The 19,376-nt window shown below is 40.9% G+C and overlaps 1 long non-coding RNA gene across 1 annotated transcript in view; it reads right to left on the bottom strand.

Moving 5' to 3' along the window:
- Nucleotides 1–19,376, bottom strand: part of LOC140168908 (uncharacterized) — a 130,101-nt gene that overhangs the window by 52,205 nt on the left and 58,520 nt on the right. Inside the window, exon 3 of the long non-coding RNA XR_011861280.1 lies at nucleotides 6,675–6,814. This is a non-coding gene — a long non-coding RNA (uncharacterized lncRNA). The remainder of the gene's footprint in view (nucleotides 1–6,674; nucleotides 6,815–19,376) is intronic.

Genomic DNA, 19,376 nt, shown 5'->3' with positions numbered 1-19,376 from the left:
AAGCTACACCACTGGCATCCACAACATTTACTCTGCTGAAATTACTGCCTGCTTTTCTTACAGAAATTCTAAATTCTTACCATGTTGCTGATTGGCTCAATAAATCATAATAGCCTTCTTGTAATCAATCAGCAGGTAGTACTCATGATTTAACACTGGTATTGTAACGCACTTTTCAATTTGGACTCATCAACTAGCTAGTTTCGTATCTATTTCCAAAATAAACTTTTTCTCAAAGTTCACCAAACGTGCATAGAACGAGACAGACATAAATATCGATCAGTACCAAAAATCGCAGCAAACAAAACTAAATCCAATTTAGGGGCAGCCACAGAGCGGACTTACTGTACAAGTGTTAATTTTTGTGCGTGTAATTTTTTGTGCTTCGCCAACTTTGAACTGTTACCCTTATTTGTGAATCTAAATTTCCTTACATTGACCTTATGCACAAAAGGAACATATTTATGTGTTGTTATTTTCACGGCAGCAAATGTAATATGCAAAAATCGCAAAAATAAACACAGCATGAAAATTAACGTTTACAGTATGTTCAGCCTGCACTTTCCAACCTTTGCTCTAACCATGCACTCTTCAAGGGCTTATGCCTACATTACATACATGGCTGGTTATTCAGTATGCATGGGCTCTACAAAATCAGTTTTATGTTGGTGTGTGCATTTCATGTAATAAGCAATGCCTACATTCATGTGTCCCTATAAATTGCGATTAATTACAGGTGAAAGATTTTATAGCCGATGTCGTATATTTGGACATGTGTGTGTGCGCTCCAAATTCTAGAGGTCAGCATGTACTTTTCGAATCACTTCAAACTAAACATTCAGCAAAGGCCTACTCAGTGGTTTATGTATGAACGTTCATCTTTTAGAGTCAAAATTGTACATGCTGTCAGCCGTATTATTCACTGCAACGGGTCACCAAGGCTGTGGCAACAAGTTGCAAACGGCTTGAAATAAGGATTTCAGATTGTTTTTGTGTAAATATTGCCCCTGGTCTATACAAATACACACAGTTCTGAACTTCTGATTCAGAACCAGGGGCATTTTGCCCCTTGCTCCTGCTTATTTCAAGCCCTGGTTGCAAAGATACGGCAATAGCCAGGTTTTTTCTTCAAATAAATGATATGTTCAAGATACTGTGCTACACCCAACTGAGAAGGCAGGAAAATAACAAAATAAAGAAAAGTCTTTCTGTGGATCCTAGATCACTATCTGAATTGGGAGCACACAGTTTCCAACCGTAAGCCATTTTCTGCCAGGTTTGTACCTCACGGTACTTCTATCAGTATCAGACAGTGGCTCCATCCTTATGAAGGTCCATAGCCCAAAACTAAAAGGTTTTTCTGCCTGACTTTCTTTCAGATGTGGCTCCAACTTGTCCATAGCCTGAAATTCAGCAGGTTTCTGTCCATCCACATGGCTGGCTGTAGCAAGTAGCTGCAAGTGCACAGCCTCAATTCAGCCAGTTTCTACCTTAGAACTAGCCCTATTCGCAAACCGCGAAACCCCTCGTTTAAAGAGTGATGCGGGCAGCAGTATTGGTTTTCTTAGATCATCATAGGTATGTGTCCAGCACTGCCACAGATCCTGCCCTATTTCTAGCTACCAATCACTAGGATCCACAACATACTCATCTATCAGGGCACAGTTCTTTAACCCCAATACATTGCAACTTGAGGTCAAATTTTGCACTATGATTGTTTTAGGAAGTTATTGAACTCTGCCATTTGAATGAGGCCACTGTGGTCCATAGTGAATACGATCTGCCTCTTTCAGACTGCCAGAATATGACTTCCAAGGTCTACTGTCTCAAATAAAGTAAGTTGTTTCTGACCATCAATGTGTACTCTTTTTCTGTCAAAATGTGGCTCCAGGTCTAAGTGTCTGACCATTAAGCCCCAGAAAGCAGATTCAGATCCACACTGACTGACAAGACAATACTACATCTACCTTTACTGTCATAAAGTATAGCCCCTGATCCACAACCTCAAATTAAGCAGGTTTTTGAAAATCAGCATGATGATCTGCCTCTGTCTGAAGGTGGCTACTGGGCCACAGCCTCAAACTAAGTTACAACTGTCCACCTTGGCCTGCCTGTTTCTGTCAAAGAGGCCCAGGCCCAGAGCCTCAAAATTCAACAGGTAATGAATCCTAGTCCAGTTTCAATGTGAACTGAAGCAGATTTCTGAACAAGGGAAGCGTCATTTTCAGACTAAATAAAAATTGAACTGTTTACCTTCTTCATGGGTAGGGGTAAGAAAAGCTATCAAAAGAAAGCAACTTTTAAAAGCTAATCTCTCACACCCCTGTGGACCACAACTTCAAATGTTAGCAGGTTTCTGACCATCAACACGACTAACTGCTTGCAGACAATGCAGTTAGGTGGCTCCTGGTCGACAGCCTCAAACAACACAAGTTTCTGACTTGCTGGTTTCTCTCAAAAAGAGGCTCAGATTCCTGGAGCTACTTCATCAGGCCTTTAAACAAATTTAAGAACTGAATGAAAATGAGAAAATTCATCCATTAAAGAAATACAGCACCAACAAGTCAACAAGTGATGCACAGAATTGCTTTTTTGATTGTAAATTGATTAATATCCATTTACAATCAATAATTAATAATTAATAATATTAAATAAATAATTGATTTTCAAATTTACACCCTTAAAAAAGAAGAATTTGACTAAATCAAAGATTAATTTCATCAATCTGGTATCACATTGTATGAAGTCTACAGCACCGTCTGGTCGGATAAGCGGAGGCGTATGTTGGCGCCAAACACTACCACCACTAAGTAGGCCTATACTGACTTAAAGCAAACCATCATTGCCACAAACATAGACACACACAGTTCTAGTTCAAAACCTGCTGAAGTATGGGTATTCAAATCTATCAGACCGAAGCGAACAAGAATAAGACAAGAGCATGAATCTCGCCGGTTGGATGAAATGTGCCATGTGTTGAATGGTTAGTTAGATCAAGTACTTGCACATACTAGACAGTCTACGAATAGTAAGAAATGGTCTCTGGGTATGCCGGGAAAAGTAATGGTGTAGTGTACCGGCTGGCACACGATAGGCGGCATAGGAAAATGTGATAACGCTTGCATCACCATCCCAACTGGTTACAATACAACAGCAGAAAGATAGAGAAAATATGCACGATTGACTTGGAAAACCGCAAATCAGCATAGCGATCTGTCAAATCTGAACTTAAAAAGAATATAAGATATAGATAAGATACATAGCCTATGAAACATACAGACGCCATGTGCTCGGCGTGCTCAGGTTCAGACTTGTTTGAGATTTCTAGTCGGAAAGGAGAAAAAAACAGAAAATGTAAAAGAAGGAATAAAAAATTGAAAGAGGTGGGAATGAATGAATGAATATATTGAAAACCGTGCGAGTGCTGATTGTTTGCCCCAGGTGGAGCTAATTCAGCTAAGCATGATGAAACAACAAAATTCTCTGACTTACTTGTCTCGTTGTTCTGGAAATCGGCGATGCATTGACAATGGATAAATTCACATCGTCGCAAATTTGGCACACATTTCGTTTTTTTGAAATGTATACAATATGGACAGTGAAAAGACAAACCCGTAGTCCTAAAGTGATCCGAAATGTGACGGCATGCGATACATGAAATTTTTTGAACCACCAATGAAGTCTTGTAATTTACAGCAAATTTGCAGATTTGAAAATCGGTTAAAATATGCGCTCTACTTTCCTTCCGCCACTAGCCAGACAGTCCTGGACAATATGGCGTGATTATAGGTACGCCCTTTGATACATAAATACATAGATCCCGTCACGTATGTAGGCCTAGGAAGAAATAGGAGAACCGAGGTGACATCATGAAGTGTGAAGGGCGCCACTCCAAATTGCAAAGTAAAAATCCTATTCAAATTTGAAAAAAAGTTTTAAAAAATGCACTGACGGAAGATGCTCAGACGTATGCGCAAGGTTAGCGACAGTAGGCGTGCAGGTGATAGTAGGCCCGCTTTAAGGGTGTACATGTAGAGTCAAGATTTCATGTCCCTAGCATGCCCTAAGGTCATGAAACATGCAAGCACGTACATTGAGTAAATTAACATGTCTGCATATAAAATTAGTCCGCCCTCCGTGCCATGTACCTGTATTCACATGACGATACAGACATGATATATGCATTGAATCTCATGAAGCATACAAAAATATATTAAAAAGATATATCATACCACTTAAAGCAAAGTCACAAAGCGTGACGTGTTGAACCAGAGTGAGGATCACTCACTCCACCGTATGCAACATTTTTGTGTCGACTAAGTGCGGGAAAAATGTGTAAATCGCGCCAACTCGTGTTTTAAGGGTGTGGCAATTAAACTTGGCAGTTTGATAAAAGTAGTTCGCGATAACATCCAACGGTTCGTACATCCATGGTGTACACAAAAAACGATGGTGTAGTACAAACAAACTATGATTACTGTTTCTGGAGACCTTTTAACCTTTCATGTCTACCATAGCTGAATGTACCCCGGTAATGTGCTATGTACTCATAGGGCATGGTACAGCATGAAGGTAGACAACCCACATACACACATTATCAGGCACATACTGGGATAGACTGCTAGGGCACACAGGTCGTATCAGCCAAAAATAGATTCAACAATAGGTCACAATAGTTAACACATACAATTGCCCGCCAAAATATTAGAATATGTTCCTGGTATAGACACGTGGCATCACGAACAGTGTAGTTCAAATTAAACTCAACAATACAAATTCAACATGGCGGCTGGCGCGAACATGTGCAACCGCCGATTCGCCATCTTGTTGAAGCACAAATCTTGTCATGTCGCAATCGGGGCGCTGCCCCGCTACAGACGTTTTTATCGGCAGAACATGGAACAACCATGAACAAAGCACATACTAGAATCACAAATTATGAAACATCTTCTTCCACAATATCCGGCGACAACAACGCCATGGCGACAACCACTCTGTGTATGTGTAGTGCTAAAGCACGAAGGTTACATGAGAGTTCTCCTCACTCCGATTCAACGCCTTAACTACAATTGACCCGGTTACCTTCCAAAGCGATACTCCTAGTTGATTCCGGCTGGTAAACTCAGGGATCCACTTGCTAAGACTGCTGCCACTTTACTTCAGGAAGAGTAACAACTGACACGAAAATCGCCAAACAGATGAGGGCAGAACTGCTTGGCGCTGAACAACACTCATGCTCTCTCCAAGATGGCGGCAACCGCGTGTATGGTGTGATCATGGGTTAGCTCGGCAATGCGTGGTGGCCTAGACAGTCTGTGACCTGCCTCCTTTACATGGCGGTGCACTCTAAACCATTGCAACACATCACAGTCGGGTTGTAGGTACTAGTTGGTGAATGTTAATAAGCTCAAGTCAAAGGTTATCCTTCCAACATCAGCTGTATGCCCTGGTGCTGAACACCCCGGGAGGCTTTAATGTGCTCAATGACTCCTTCTTTGACCCACTTTTCCTTTGTTCGTTCCAGACAGGAACATAGAAAAAAAAATGGGCGCAAAACGAATGTTGCCGTGTATATGAAATCCCCGCTCCACAGTCGGCCGTTGCATATAGCACATGGACCCATATACTCGGTACACACTCCCACGCATACTATAGCTACACCATGCATACTGTACATTGAACTGTAGTCGCCTATCTGCCTAGCCAGCAACACACCAACAGAGTCATGCTTGACCAATTACGAATCCCGAATTTAACTGGAAAATCAGCAGAACACCCCTCTGCGCCCAATGTACTGGTCCTATGAAGGTACCAAAATATACATGTACATGTATTTTTAGTATGCTCCATCCTCAGGCACAGTCAGTCATTCAGCGCATACAATGCTACAGTTAAAAAACTTCACCACTATAATATCACAGAATTACACTCATGCTACACTATAACAGGGATAACTAAGGACTAGAGCCACTATAAAACATTGATTCAAACCTGTTTTTCTCCAGAGAAAAAATATGTTCTGATCATATAACATATCACAGCTGATGAGCAAAAGAAAGCATACCTCCCATCACTACTAGTTAACATAGGTGTGGAAAAAACCATTCCTGCCCCATAGATTCATCCCATAAATATGCGCACTACGTCTGCCCCCACTTCAGTACTGACTGACTGTGTATTGCACATTCACCCACCCTACCCAGGCTATGCTGCTGCTTGATGCACAGGCGAGTATATGGCACATGTATTGGATATCGGGTCATGGAGCTTTGTCTTGCCACTGTCTGGGTCACATTGGCCGAGGTCGCGCTTAGGCCAGCTTGCAGACTAAACGGGGCTCTCCTCCAGGTCCAGGTTGCGCTTAAGCGTAACTTGGTGCACACTGCCTTAAGCGTGGCAATGATCTAACCCAGACAGTGTGTGTCTATGGGTGCTATTGTCAACCACCAGGTACTGACCTTGAACAGTGAGGGTCACCCCAAGTCCAAGGAGTAATTTCTGGGCCTTGAAATGGGTTAAACTTGACCTTTTTACTCATTATTATTATTGATATTCCCTTCTGCGTGCCTCAATACAGCAGACACTGAGCTATGTATGTACATATGATAATGCAGTACAGAGCAGTCAGTCACTGTGTTGTGATGCGCTATCTGTGGTACATGTACAGCACTTACCTCACTAGCAGATATTGTGCCTGCCCAGCGACAGACTTGTCCAACCATCCAATAGGGGGGAATTTATCCACTCCGCAGCGATGAGGGGCAGGCATTCGTTCGTAAAAAAACAGTCTAGCAGTGTAAACTGTGCACAATATCTGTAACATAAAAAAAACAAGCAAAATATATTAAAGTTACCAGCTAGACAAAGACACACCTGAATGATTTTTATCAAAACAGTAAATCTCAAAATACGAATTAGCCCTTTTGGTAGCTACATGTAGTGCTTCACTTCCAAGCAAACATGTGTGCTGGTAAAACCACTGGTTAATAGAAAGAAAAAGTTGGGAATCAATTGTTAGTCTCCAGTAAGCTTAAATGTGCCAAACCACTGCGGGATAAAGTAACACTTAAACCAGTTCAAGCAGACATTGCAACAACAAGAATTGGGTCAAACAGAAAAGGAGAAGAAACAAATAAGCTTTGTGTCAAACACCATCAGCCAACATCTCAGTCTTTGTTTTTTAAAAATAACTTACTATGAGATACTTGTGAACTTAACACCATGAGAACTACCTGCGGATTGGCCAAAATGAATATTTTGTCCAATTTTGAACTAATATTAATTAATAAGATCATCTGCAACAGGGACTGCCTTATGAATATTAGAAAAGAGCTGTAGAATGCTGTTCTGATATCTTCAAGAAGAGCTGTTTGCACCTGTGGCCATTAAAGCATAATGAATTTAACTAGTCATCTAGAGGAGCTATAAATCACTCTTGCAAATGCAACTTAGGAAGAGCTGTAGAGGAGCGATTGCTCTCACTCCTCTCAAACAGCAGTCCCTGCTGCAAATGCAAGTTTGACCATAAATAGTTTCAAGCCTAGTTATAATTGGCAATTGAAATGAGCACTTCAAATTCTCAACCAATCAGAAATGCTGTTAGATGACCAGTGGTGTCCAGGGGGTTAAGGCAAACAAATGGCCTCTTTTGACACATTCATCTTGGGGTTCAGAAACTTCAGAGTCTATGTTACATTATGCACCAAACTAAAGGTGTCAAAGAGTCGAACAAGTCCAACTTGATTTTTTTTTTCCCAATTAGGGACCATGTAATGCAGCCAAGGTACAGAATGTCTAAATATATAGTGGTTCCATATATCTCTGCAATCTGCACCTAAGGAAGGACAACAGTAGAAGGTGATAGTGGAGAGAGCACTAAACTCTGCTCAGGCAGGTCTTTTAAGGCCCTTATTTCATTCCCATTTAGTTCTTAACCCTTTCCACATGGGTGTCGAGTGGGTGTCAACTTTCCTTCAAAAACTTCAGAATTGTACATAACATGACAACACATTTGGAATCAGCATGAAAAATAGAAAATGAACACACACATGCCCAGTATTGGTTCAGTGGTTCTTGAAATAGCTCAGATATTTTGAGAAAATATCTCAAAACTTGGACTTGTATGTTGAACTTGAAGCCTATGGCTGGCACACAGAGCATTAAATACAACACCATGACCCCCCGCTACAACTGCAGCTCTGAAGAACGGTTGAAGGAACATGTTATCACGCTTTTGAGCAAGTTGGTTCGCTCATGAGCCATCATTATATATTATCAAGTTTTTAAATGTCTATGCATGATTGTGATGTCTGCAGGTCTGAAGAACGGTTGAAGCTTATAAATGCTAGCACACACACAGAGCATTAAATATAACCCATGAACTTCCCCACCCTCACTTACAATTGCAGGTCTAAAGAACTGTCATGAACATAAGTTCTTGATCACAACCAATATCAGTCCCACTGGTTCCCCCAACCCAACCCCACCAACAGTGGATATCTGTGGTTGGAGGAACATCCAGTCAGTACTACATATAGGTGTCAACTTCTTATTTATGTCCCACTATACTTCTTACAAACCACAATTCCTTCATAAATTTGTGTCCCACAAAGTGGTTCAAAATGTCAACAAAACTTGATGCTCACAAAAATAACAAAACAGTTTGAAATTATATGTACTGTATTTCGTCAAATAAACGCCCCCGGGGGCGTTACATTTTCCCAAGGGGGGCGTTTATTAAAGGTCAATTTTAGAACGATTATTCCCGTTAAAAAAAAGTAAACTAAAAACACACGCTAAAATGACGAACTATGAACTAGAAACACTGAGTTCTGGCTCACTTCCGGGTTTCTGATCCAGATTTTCGCCAATTATTGACGCTATTCTCGACCATGTGCGCAACTTGGTAAGCTTACTACACAAGATAGCATGGAAATATCGGCATTTTGAAACATCTTGGTTGAAAAAAGTGGTGGGGGGGCATTTATTTGAGGGGGGGGGCGACTATTTGACGAAATACGGTAAATATGTTTACGTGTTACCTGATGTACCAGCAAATCTTAACAAAAATCTGAAAATTATTTGATTTTAAAAAATAAATTTTGTCTCGCCTTATTAATCATTCCAATGCATATAACATTTATCAAAATACTTCCATGCCCATCTCCCACGCTGTTTGCACCTTGGACTCAAAATACAATCGGTGACACATAAGAAGCATTTTGGCCGCAAAAGTTTGCACATTTGGACTACATGCCAAGGCCAAAGTCATCTTTCTATATATTTAATTAATGCAATGATACATTATCAGTTCTTGATTAAACTGTTAATTACCATTTTCATGAGGATTGTCAAAAATGCTAAGATTTCAAAATTTTATGAATCTATGACTAGTATTCAAATGAGCAAAAACATTACTTTTCAAGCGAAGTTTCCATGGAAATCCTTTGCAATTTTTGAAAACAATCCTATAGGCCTACTATCTTTTTTGCATGAAAAATGTGAAAATGCAAAAAACAAAATAATAAAGCATTAATAACGAAACAATGAACAAAGTTCATGTATAAAATTAACGTTTGAGTAAACAAGCAATGTGCAGATAATAATGTATAGCTATATGTGTCACGGTCAAATTGGTAGACTAAAGTTGGTAAACCATAGATAACGCTCAAGGTCTGTAGGCCTAGGGATCACAATGTATAGCAAACATGTTCTCACGTTCTAGGGATCACAATGCGTACAAACGAACATGTTATCACGTTTTGAGCAAGTTGGTTCGCTAGCGAGCCATCATTATATATTATCAAGTTTTTAAATGTCTTATGCATGATTGTAATGTTCTGATCGGGGACATTGCTACCATCGGGGGGAAAATAAGTTTGAACTGAACTGTAGTTTTGTGAAAAAGTGAGTCACCATTTACATCATCATTGACATCAATTGTCATCATCATCATTTACATCATCATTGACATTGTCATCATCATTATTTACATCCTCTATGGTGGTGTCCTGTCCTATAAGTGGCAACAAAAGTGCTTCAAATACAGCTTCCATAAGGATGAGCAATTGAGGCATGATGTATTAAATCTTTTAAAGGCCTATTCAGCGATTTACTCATCTGGAGGATCGAAAAAATCATCAAAATTCAGATTTTGACACCTTTGTTAGTGTCAAAGATGTGAACATAGCCTGCTATTGTCTGTCCAATTAACTTAGACACCCATTTTTTGTTACTTATTTGAAAAAATATCCACTTTCAAAGAAAGTCATGAAAGAAAAGTGCTAACATTCGCTGAGACCTAACGGGATTTTTGTGTTTCCAAAGCATTGAGTGAGAGTTTACCAGAAATTCTATTGAAATTGGAAGGTTTTTCTCAACACTTTAAAAATAATCCGGTAGAAGTTGGGTACCACTATTTTGGAAGATCTCATTATACAGATTTGTAGGTATTGTGATTTTGGAGAGTGAATGGATGAATAGTAAATTAATTATACTCCTCACCAAAAACATTTTACAAAAATGAAAAATATAATTCAGTTCATAAAATGCAGACAGTGTTTAATTGGCATATTTATTCTTAGTGTATTAATCCCAGCTGTCCCTCAACCAATTACAACAATTCGGCGCGGTATTTGAATCTTGTTCTGTGCATGCTTTTGGCTTGGCCCAATTCCAAGAAAATACAAATTGTATGCCCTATGAATGTTCTGATGTTATTGGTGAGGAGTATAATTCACAATACACTCCAGACGCATAGTAACTTGCCCTATCATTTGTTATAATGCACCAACTGAAATTATTGATTGGCTCCAAACAAAGGATTTGAACCGGTGTCATTCACCGAAATCATGGCACAGTGCAGTCCATTCAATCAAATAGTTGTCATCAACCTATTTGATCGTAGTGTATTTGTTATGCGTGTGAGACGACCTCTCGCGGTATATTGCAAACATGCTTTTGTTGAATGCATTTGAGTAGACCGCCATTATTGTGAATTAGTAAAAGGATCAAAGAAAAAGGGTGGCATCACTGATCAATATGCATGTTCAAACACCCCTTACTGTAAATAGATTATCCCATCAAAAGTTTCAAGTCATTAGGAATATTCGGCTGGACCCAGATATCTTGCTGTAAATCGGTCAAAATTGAATAAAGGTAGACAAGGAAGAATATTTTTTCATCGCTTTACTAATAATTTCTGTTAGGTCTGACCGTGTTTAGCAACTTTTCTTTCATGACTTTTTGCCAAAGTAAAAACTTTTCGAAATATATCCTAAAAACCGGGTGTCTAAGTTATTTGGACAGACAATAGTGCTTTAAAGCTGTGTATTAAAGACAAAATAAGTCATTTTACTTATAGTACATAAATCTGTAATATCTCTACTTATGTAGAGAAATTTACTACATGTATTTGAATGGGGCTTCAACTTTATCAATAATGCTGTTTTCCTTCTATTTTGCACAATTTTGCATTTCACACTTTTGCTGGAATCACTGAATGGGCCTTTAATAAAAAAGTACTTTCAACCAACCAGCATCTACGAAAAAGATCAAGTAGTGTGTTTTCGTCATCATCTAAAGCATCATCTACGCCTGTATCCCCACCAACACTAACACTAAAATCAGACCACCAGACTACCACTACATTTGTATCATCGCCATCCCTACCATCATCATCATCAGTGCCAACATCACAGTAATCATCATTGTCACAGCTACTACATTGTACCACTATCTCCGCCACCAACGCCATTATGATCACTCTCATCCTCATCACCAAATCCACCATATGCCCACTGGCTAAAAAAAAAAACATGCATCGTCTGACCCATTTCTATAATGTGCTATTCCAGTTGAAATCCATACACCCTATGAAAAACATGAACTTAATCTCCCACACAGGAAGTGTTAATTTCAAATGGAGTCACCCATTCAGGTAGCACCACTTGACATTCACACTCCCTGTGTGGGCAGTAATGGGCATGTCTTCCATAAGGGTGTGTAGATTTCAACTAGAAGAGCCCAAGTATTTTCAATGGACCCACACCTGCAGAATCGGGCAATGTTCCTTTAAACGCAGACACTGTGCACACAAGCCCTTTCAATGATTCATCGTCTGACTGCACATACCTAAGCCTATTATGAAAAACCACAATTCATGATTCATGGTGACAAACAAAAGCCAAGACGAAGAAAAATCGAGGGAAGGCCTACAAGAACATGATCCATGTCTTATTCAACATGACATACGACAGCTCAATTCAAGAGATCTGTTTAAATGTTAACCACAAAATTTTACGATTCAGGTTAAAAACAAAAACATGTTTGCATGCTTCAAACCAATATTGGTTATTCCAGTTGAAATCCATACACCCCTATGGAAGACATGAACTTTATCTTCTAACCAGGCCTGATTGTGGTCCTAAAAAATCCGTTTTGGTTTAAGTTGGTGAACGGAGGTTGCGGAGCGACTGTAGTATCGCCCCTCACGGTGGGGGTCCAGGGGCCCAGATAAGGGCCCCGGTGGGGTCAAGGTGGCTAAGCCCATGAAGCTCTTGCTCTTTTATGATGAAATATCATCATCCACTTCCGGAAATGTAAAAAGGAAAAAAAAGAAAAGAAAAAAATTAAATTCTTTTTTTTTTAATTTTTTTTTTTAGTAGAAACAAATCGGAAAACCAATTTAAATCAGGGAATAATCAGGCCTGTCTAACATAGGGCGTGTGGATTTCAAATGGGGCGGGAAATGGGGTCATCTGAAAGAGTGACTACATTTGAAATCTACACCCCTGTGTGGGAGATTAAGGTTGTCGGGTGTATGGATTTCACCTGGAATTGCCTAATGTGGCATCTAGGGAGCTCCTTCAAGAGACATTATGCAATCTGGGATGGGGGAGGGGGACATTTTGGCCTTTGGAAGTAAATTTGTTTCTTCAAATAAGATACAGATACAATTGTGGGAAATATTGCTACTTCTATGGGAAATTCAGGAACTTTTTGTGGGAATTCTGTTTCTTGTACTAAAACCCAAATATGTGTTTCCTTTCGGTAATACCAAACCGAGATGCATTCTCTGGATACCTTTCTCCCACTCTGATATCAAAATGCCAAATGCCATATAATGGAAAATACAACATTCGGATAACGACGCAGAAATCCCTGACTTTTCCATACTGGATTGGATTGTTAATTGTTACAATAACAGGAAAAAACACCAGTCACATGTTAGCATCCACTGTTGTTCAGAATCACTAAAATAGCAGTTGTCCTAAATACTGCTGACCATAAAATAACAAGGATGAAGTTGTTTTTCAATGAAGAAAAAAGTCAAGTTTTTGTCACACATAATTATTTTGTTTTCTCAGATTCAGAGAAAATATCTCACCCCTTCCCAGAATCCTTTGCAACATCTCTTGATGACACTCCTTTTTTAATATTTTGTACAGGTTCCCTTTGTTTTATGTTGAGAAATAGACTGGCTAAACATGAGTCAAGAAATAAACATACTAGTATTTTGCAAGATCTGGATGTGCTCTGTTCATTGAAGTACAGAGGCGGATTTAGTGGCGCCTGTATTTGTGTGGGCGCCCCTGAAGAACATTTCATTACTATCGATCCACCTTGCACTAGATACCAAATCAGTACAGAAAATAGGAATGGAAGAAATGCATTGTGGGAAGTGTAATATATATACCTTCTCTGGAATTAGGGAAAGTCCCTCTTTCTGTGAATTTATCTTGGGAAATGTCACATTGATTAGGAACATGTCCCATTAAAAACAGTACATGAAATGCAAAGCAATAGGGCTATGCCAGTTGAAATCCATACACCCCCCTAAGGAAGACATGACCTGAATCTTCCACCCCATATGACATGCAGATTCTCTATATGGAAGATTAATGTTATTCTTCCTTAGGGGATGTAAGCATTTCAACTGGAATAGCGCATTATACATTCATCCATAAAAGGGGTTTCCCCACTTAAAGAAATTGCCAACTCCATCACTGGTTTCCCAGTAGACCTTAATGTCAGTTTGTGACTGGCACTGGTGTGCAACCCACACATTATGTATCATTTTGGATGTTTTTATTGTAAAACGCTTCTTTATTTGATGAAACATTTCACAAAGAATATGTTAAACATCAACACTCACAGTACTAAAGATAATGTTTTTATTGTAACACACTTAGCTGTGTTCACAAGTCGGATGTACGCCCGGTGGAACTTGGTCGACGCAAGTTGCTAGGATTAGCGGTAGGCACTGCCAGGAGTAGTGGCAGTGTGAACGATGATCAGCTTAACAGGCCTTGTCTTTTGATAATTGCTGGCGAGTGACAAATCATTTTCCTCAAAACTTGTCAGGTGAGCTGTAGGCGAGTGATTTTAATCACTTGTGTTATTATTACACCAAATGTAGGTGAGTGATAAAAACTTAAAGCTCTCCTCAGCTTCATTTTTGGTGAGTGATGGCGAGTGATCACTCTGACTCGCCTCAAAAGACAACGCCTGGCTTAGGTTCCGCTAGGCATACGTCCGACGATTTACTACTGATGAAAGTCGGGAGTAGCGGTCCGACGATTTAATGCTGACGAAAGTTGGGAGTAGCAAGCTAGGTGTAATCTCTACCTGCTATGTAGATGCTACTATGCCGGACACCTAGTGTAAACTTGACCTTCTTTGGTCACAACTAAGAAATTACATTTTGCGTAGTTGTAAAAGGTGGTAGCCAATGTTTATTACGCCAACAAGAAGTAAATGCTTGGTGGAACTGGTCTGTGTTACAAGTGTCAGGAGTAGGCTAGGTGTGGACACGTGGTAGGATTAGGGGAAATATTTGGGACATTTTTATCAATGTTAGCCCAAGTTTACGCTAGGAGTAACTCAAAATGTGAACATGACTTTTGGCAAATGATTTGATCAAGTGCTTCATAGGATTTAATGCAATCAATAGAATTAATGTAACAATAACATTACTTGAATGGCGTTTCGAGACATAAGTTAACATAATTTTAATCACTCCATGCAGAGCTGCAAGTATCACAGTACAAGTAGCAATAATTGATAATGCAGAGCTGCAAGTATCACAGTACAAGTAGCAATAATTGATAAGATCATTCACAGAATAGGACCACAAATAGTGTTTCAATATCTGTGATAGGACAGCTTCATGTCCCCTCCAAAGGATGGAGAAAAGTCATGGTTCAGAATTCTATTTTGAAATTCAACAATTGATTAATTTTTTAAGCAACTTTTGAGCCTAGCAAAGGAAAAAAAATACCGGTATCTTTAAATTAATTTTTTCCAAAATCAAAATCCTGTAAATCTTGGCTGACTTTTTGAACTTCGATCACTTGTCTCAAAATTCCATTTGTCTATGTGGGTACTCAAAACTTTAAAGAGACCCCTCCCCACCCACTGTGCTATGCATGCTTCTTCAGGAGGGAAAACTTTGTGCCTCTTCGATCTTTCAAAACAATTCCTCAAGCAGCAATACCATCATAGTCATCTCTATTATGTGTCCCCGAACCAAACAAACCATGACAGATTGTATCTCCGCCCAAGGTCAATACGAAAAGCATGACAACATTGTTCATGCTATCATACCCCTTCCTATGAACATAATGCATTTCTTCCATATCAATTTTCTGTACTGATTTGCTATATACAGGGTGTATCAAAATGATTGGTACCAAGACTTCTCATTTTTGCGAATTTTTTACTATTTTTGTGCCAGTTTGGAGTTAATTGTTTAAATATTTGTAATTATAGTAGTTTTATCTTCTCTAAGAATTTTAGATCAGAAAGATAGCATATTCTATTCAGAAGTTACATGATTCTAAAGGAAAGTAGGTGTTTTTACACTTTTCATCGTAACGCTGGATCAGTAGCGCACCATTTTCAAAGCTCTATTTTACTGCAAATACCTTGTGAGGTTGATATGTTGAAAATCATGGAAATATTTAATATTTTCCTTGCCTATTTCTTCATTCATAAATAGAAATGTTATAATCAATATTTATTGCTTGAGAGTAATATTATTGACTTGAATAATTTAGGTGGGGTGAAAGAAGTTTGTATATCAACACCATCCAGGGCGGTAATTTAAATTGTATAATTGAGATTACTAAGTAGATGGTGTGGCAGAATGGCTGTAGACAGTGTAGGTTAGTTTAGACCTGGTAAAAGTTATTGGAATGGCTCCACAGTATTCCACACTTCAGTGTGCATTCATAGTTAAGAATCACTGGTCGACACAAAGCTATGGAAAAGTGCAGAGAAGATTTAGGAGACGGCTTCTAAGAGCAAGGCGTATCCCATGCGAACATGCTATAACTTGCAATGCTTCAAAATTTGATATGGGCAGTTACAGAATGGACCCATCCCAGGTGTTAAGTTCTTTCAAGATAGGGCTTCACCTCACACTGCCAGAGTCATAAGGCAGGTACTTCAGGAACTATCTTTCTAAAAGCATGTGTAAAGCAATTTTATGTTATGTATACTGAGGTGAGATATTGAAGAGTATGTATGCAATAAATGGTTCAAGCAGTGAACCTATTCATCCTGTTGTGTAAGTCAAACCATGATTACGTCGATCTTCGTTTAAATGACAATAGCTCCCAAATGCACCAACCTATCAACTTCAGATTAATAAATAATAGATCAATAAGTTAACATATGCCCCTTTCTATTTATAGTACAAAAACTATATTAATTAGCAATTTCATATTTTTGATATATTTTTGAAAATGTCACATAGCCCGGTACCAATCATTTTGATACACCCTGTAGTGCAACATAGGACTTTTCCCCCCAAATTTGGACCTTTTTTGACCAAAAACCATTAAAAACATGATTTTTTTGCTCGCACGCTCATTAAATTAGTCCCAAACAAAAATGTTTGGTAGACTCATAACCGTGCGATCTTACCTTTCCGATGTTGATTAAGATACTTCTTGCATCGATCCCGAGATGCGGAAAAACCAATAGTCATTTTGTCCCACATAAATGAATAAATAACAAAACCCCCGATCCCCGAGTGGACTCACCCATTCGGTGACGCCACACACGATAATCATCCCTTATCCGACTTGGGCAGCCCCTACTCGCCAAACTTGTAGGGGCGGCGGGTCTCGGGATAATCAAATATCGGAAAGGTAAGATCGCGACCGGTTATGAGTCTACCAAACATTTTTGTTTGGGACTAGACTCAGTACACCGTCGATCTTACCGCTTCCGATGTTGATTAAGATACTTCTTGCATCAACATCTGAAAGATCGATCTAGCAAGTAACCGGACGGATGGAGGTACAAGATTGGCCAGCATCTGATAAGGATCGGGAGAGTGGGTAGCATGGTAATCGCGAGGTCAAACTATTTCCCCCCCCTCACGGCCGGGAAACAGAAAGACTACGTGAACAGACAAAAACCCCTGAACTGAAAGTGCAGTGGTTAAGAATAGAAACACTGGTTCTTACCATGTTGGAATTCTGATTGTCCGCAAAACACCTGATACCCAACCACCATGTTATCTCCCCAGAACAGCCCTGGTGAACTTATCGCCTGGTCGTTGGTTTACGTTTTTGTAGTAAACCGTGGAAAAGGACGACGGGTTCTTCCAGGACACAGCCTGACAAATCTCTTCAATGGGGACCCCCCTATGGTAGGCCCACGAAGATGAGATAGATCTGGTTGAGTGGGCCTTGGGGCGAGTGTCTTTTGCCGCCCCCGCGTCTACTAACACCTGGACCAGCCACCGTGCCAGAGTCTGTTTAGCGGCTGGACCGTGCGGTTCTGGCGTGGGTGATAAATAAGCGGTCATGAGCCCCTCTTAAGGTTTGTGTTCGCCAAGGTAGTGCTGTAGCGCCTCACCGGGCACCACAACCTGTCTTCGGCTATTGATTAACCCTGCCCAATACTGGGTAGGAAGAGGGCGAGTGTCGGAATGTACTTCGCTCATTTTTGCAAGGAAATCCGGGCGAAGAAACAGCGTCGCCCGTTGTTAGTAATACGGAGGCTGACTTGAGACTGCGTGCAACTCTGAGCAGCGCCGTCCGAAATAGCCAACGCCAGAAGAAAGGCCGCCTTAAGGGTGACGTATTTAAGGGTCGCTTTTGACAGGGGCTCAAAAGGGGGGCGCTTAATATACTCCAAGACTGTGTTGAGGTCCCATGGAGGGACCACCTTCCTTTCCGGCGGCGCCGTTGAACATACCGTCGAGAAGAAGACTTAGGGACCCATCTGAATTGATAGTCGATTCCGCCTTCAAATCCTCGATGAATCGAGAGAATGGCTGACTTGTAGTTGGCTATCGCTGCCTGCTGAAGTCCTGACCTGAACTTTTCTGTCAGAAAATCTGCCACTAGAGGCACAGGGGCTCTAGTGGGAGATGTATTTCTCTCATCGCACCATGCGTAGTAGGGAGCCAAACGCTGACTATACGTACGGAGGGTAGACTCTCGCCTACCCCTGGCGAGAGAAGCAGCTTCTGATGAAAAGCCTCCCTCCGCCGCGACGTTCCTGATAAGGGCCATGCAGCTAACTGCAGGTGCTCTAGTGGTAGACTTGGTACCTCTCCTCCGGCATCCGGAGTAGATCTGGTAACTTCGGGGGAGTACTCGCGGCTGTGCCGCTAGTAGATCCACCATCGGTGAAACCACAGGTGTTTCGCCAGAACGGTGCTATCAGAATGACGTTTGTAATCCTCCCTCCCGATCTTGGTCACCACCCTTGCGAGCAGTGAGATCGGGGAAAGCGTAAGCAGTCATTCCTCCCAGTCTCACGGACAGAGCGCCCACGGCGATGCCTGTGGGTCTGCGACCCTCGAGCAGTACACCGGCAGCTGATGATTTCGATGAGATGCGAACAAATCTATCGAGGGGTGGTACATCACCTCAAGATCGCCTGGGCGACCTGCGGAGGAGCAAGGGACCATTCTGTAGGTCCCGACACCTTTCCTCGTGACAGATCGTCCGCGAGGATGTTGGTGACTCCGCTATGTGCATCGCTCTCAACGTAATCTGCCTGGCCTTGCACCACCCTATCAGGCGTAGTGCGTGCAGGCACAACCGTGGTGACCTGGTGCCCCCTTGTCTGTTGAGGTAGGCCACCACGGTTGTGTTGTCCGCTTGGACAACGATATGAGATCACGATCACCTTCTCGAAGTGCTGGAGAGTTCTCTCCACTGCCCAAAGTTCGAGAAGGTTGATATGGAACTCCGTCTCCGTGGCCGACCATAGGCCCGCTTCTGCGTCCCCGTGGGAGCGGCCCCCCCAGCCCAGGTTTGACGCGCCGGGCGCCACTACGCGACGCACCGCTGGTGCAGGAAACCTGACACCCTGAGTCAAATTGGGCTGATGGGTCCACGACCAGAGTT

The sequence above is a fragment of the Amphiura filiformis genome, chromosome 14, assembly GCF_039555335.1.
Source record: "Amphiura filiformis chromosome 14, Afil_fr2py, whole genome shotgun sequence".
In the NCBI taxonomy this organism is placed as follows: domain Eukaryota; kingdom Metazoa; phylum Echinodermata; class Ophiuroidea; order Amphilepidida; family Amphiuridae; genus Amphiura; species Amphiura filiformis.
The sequence above is the reverse complement of the archived record's forward strand: the minus strand, read 5'-3'. Positions and strand labels throughout refer to the sequence as shown.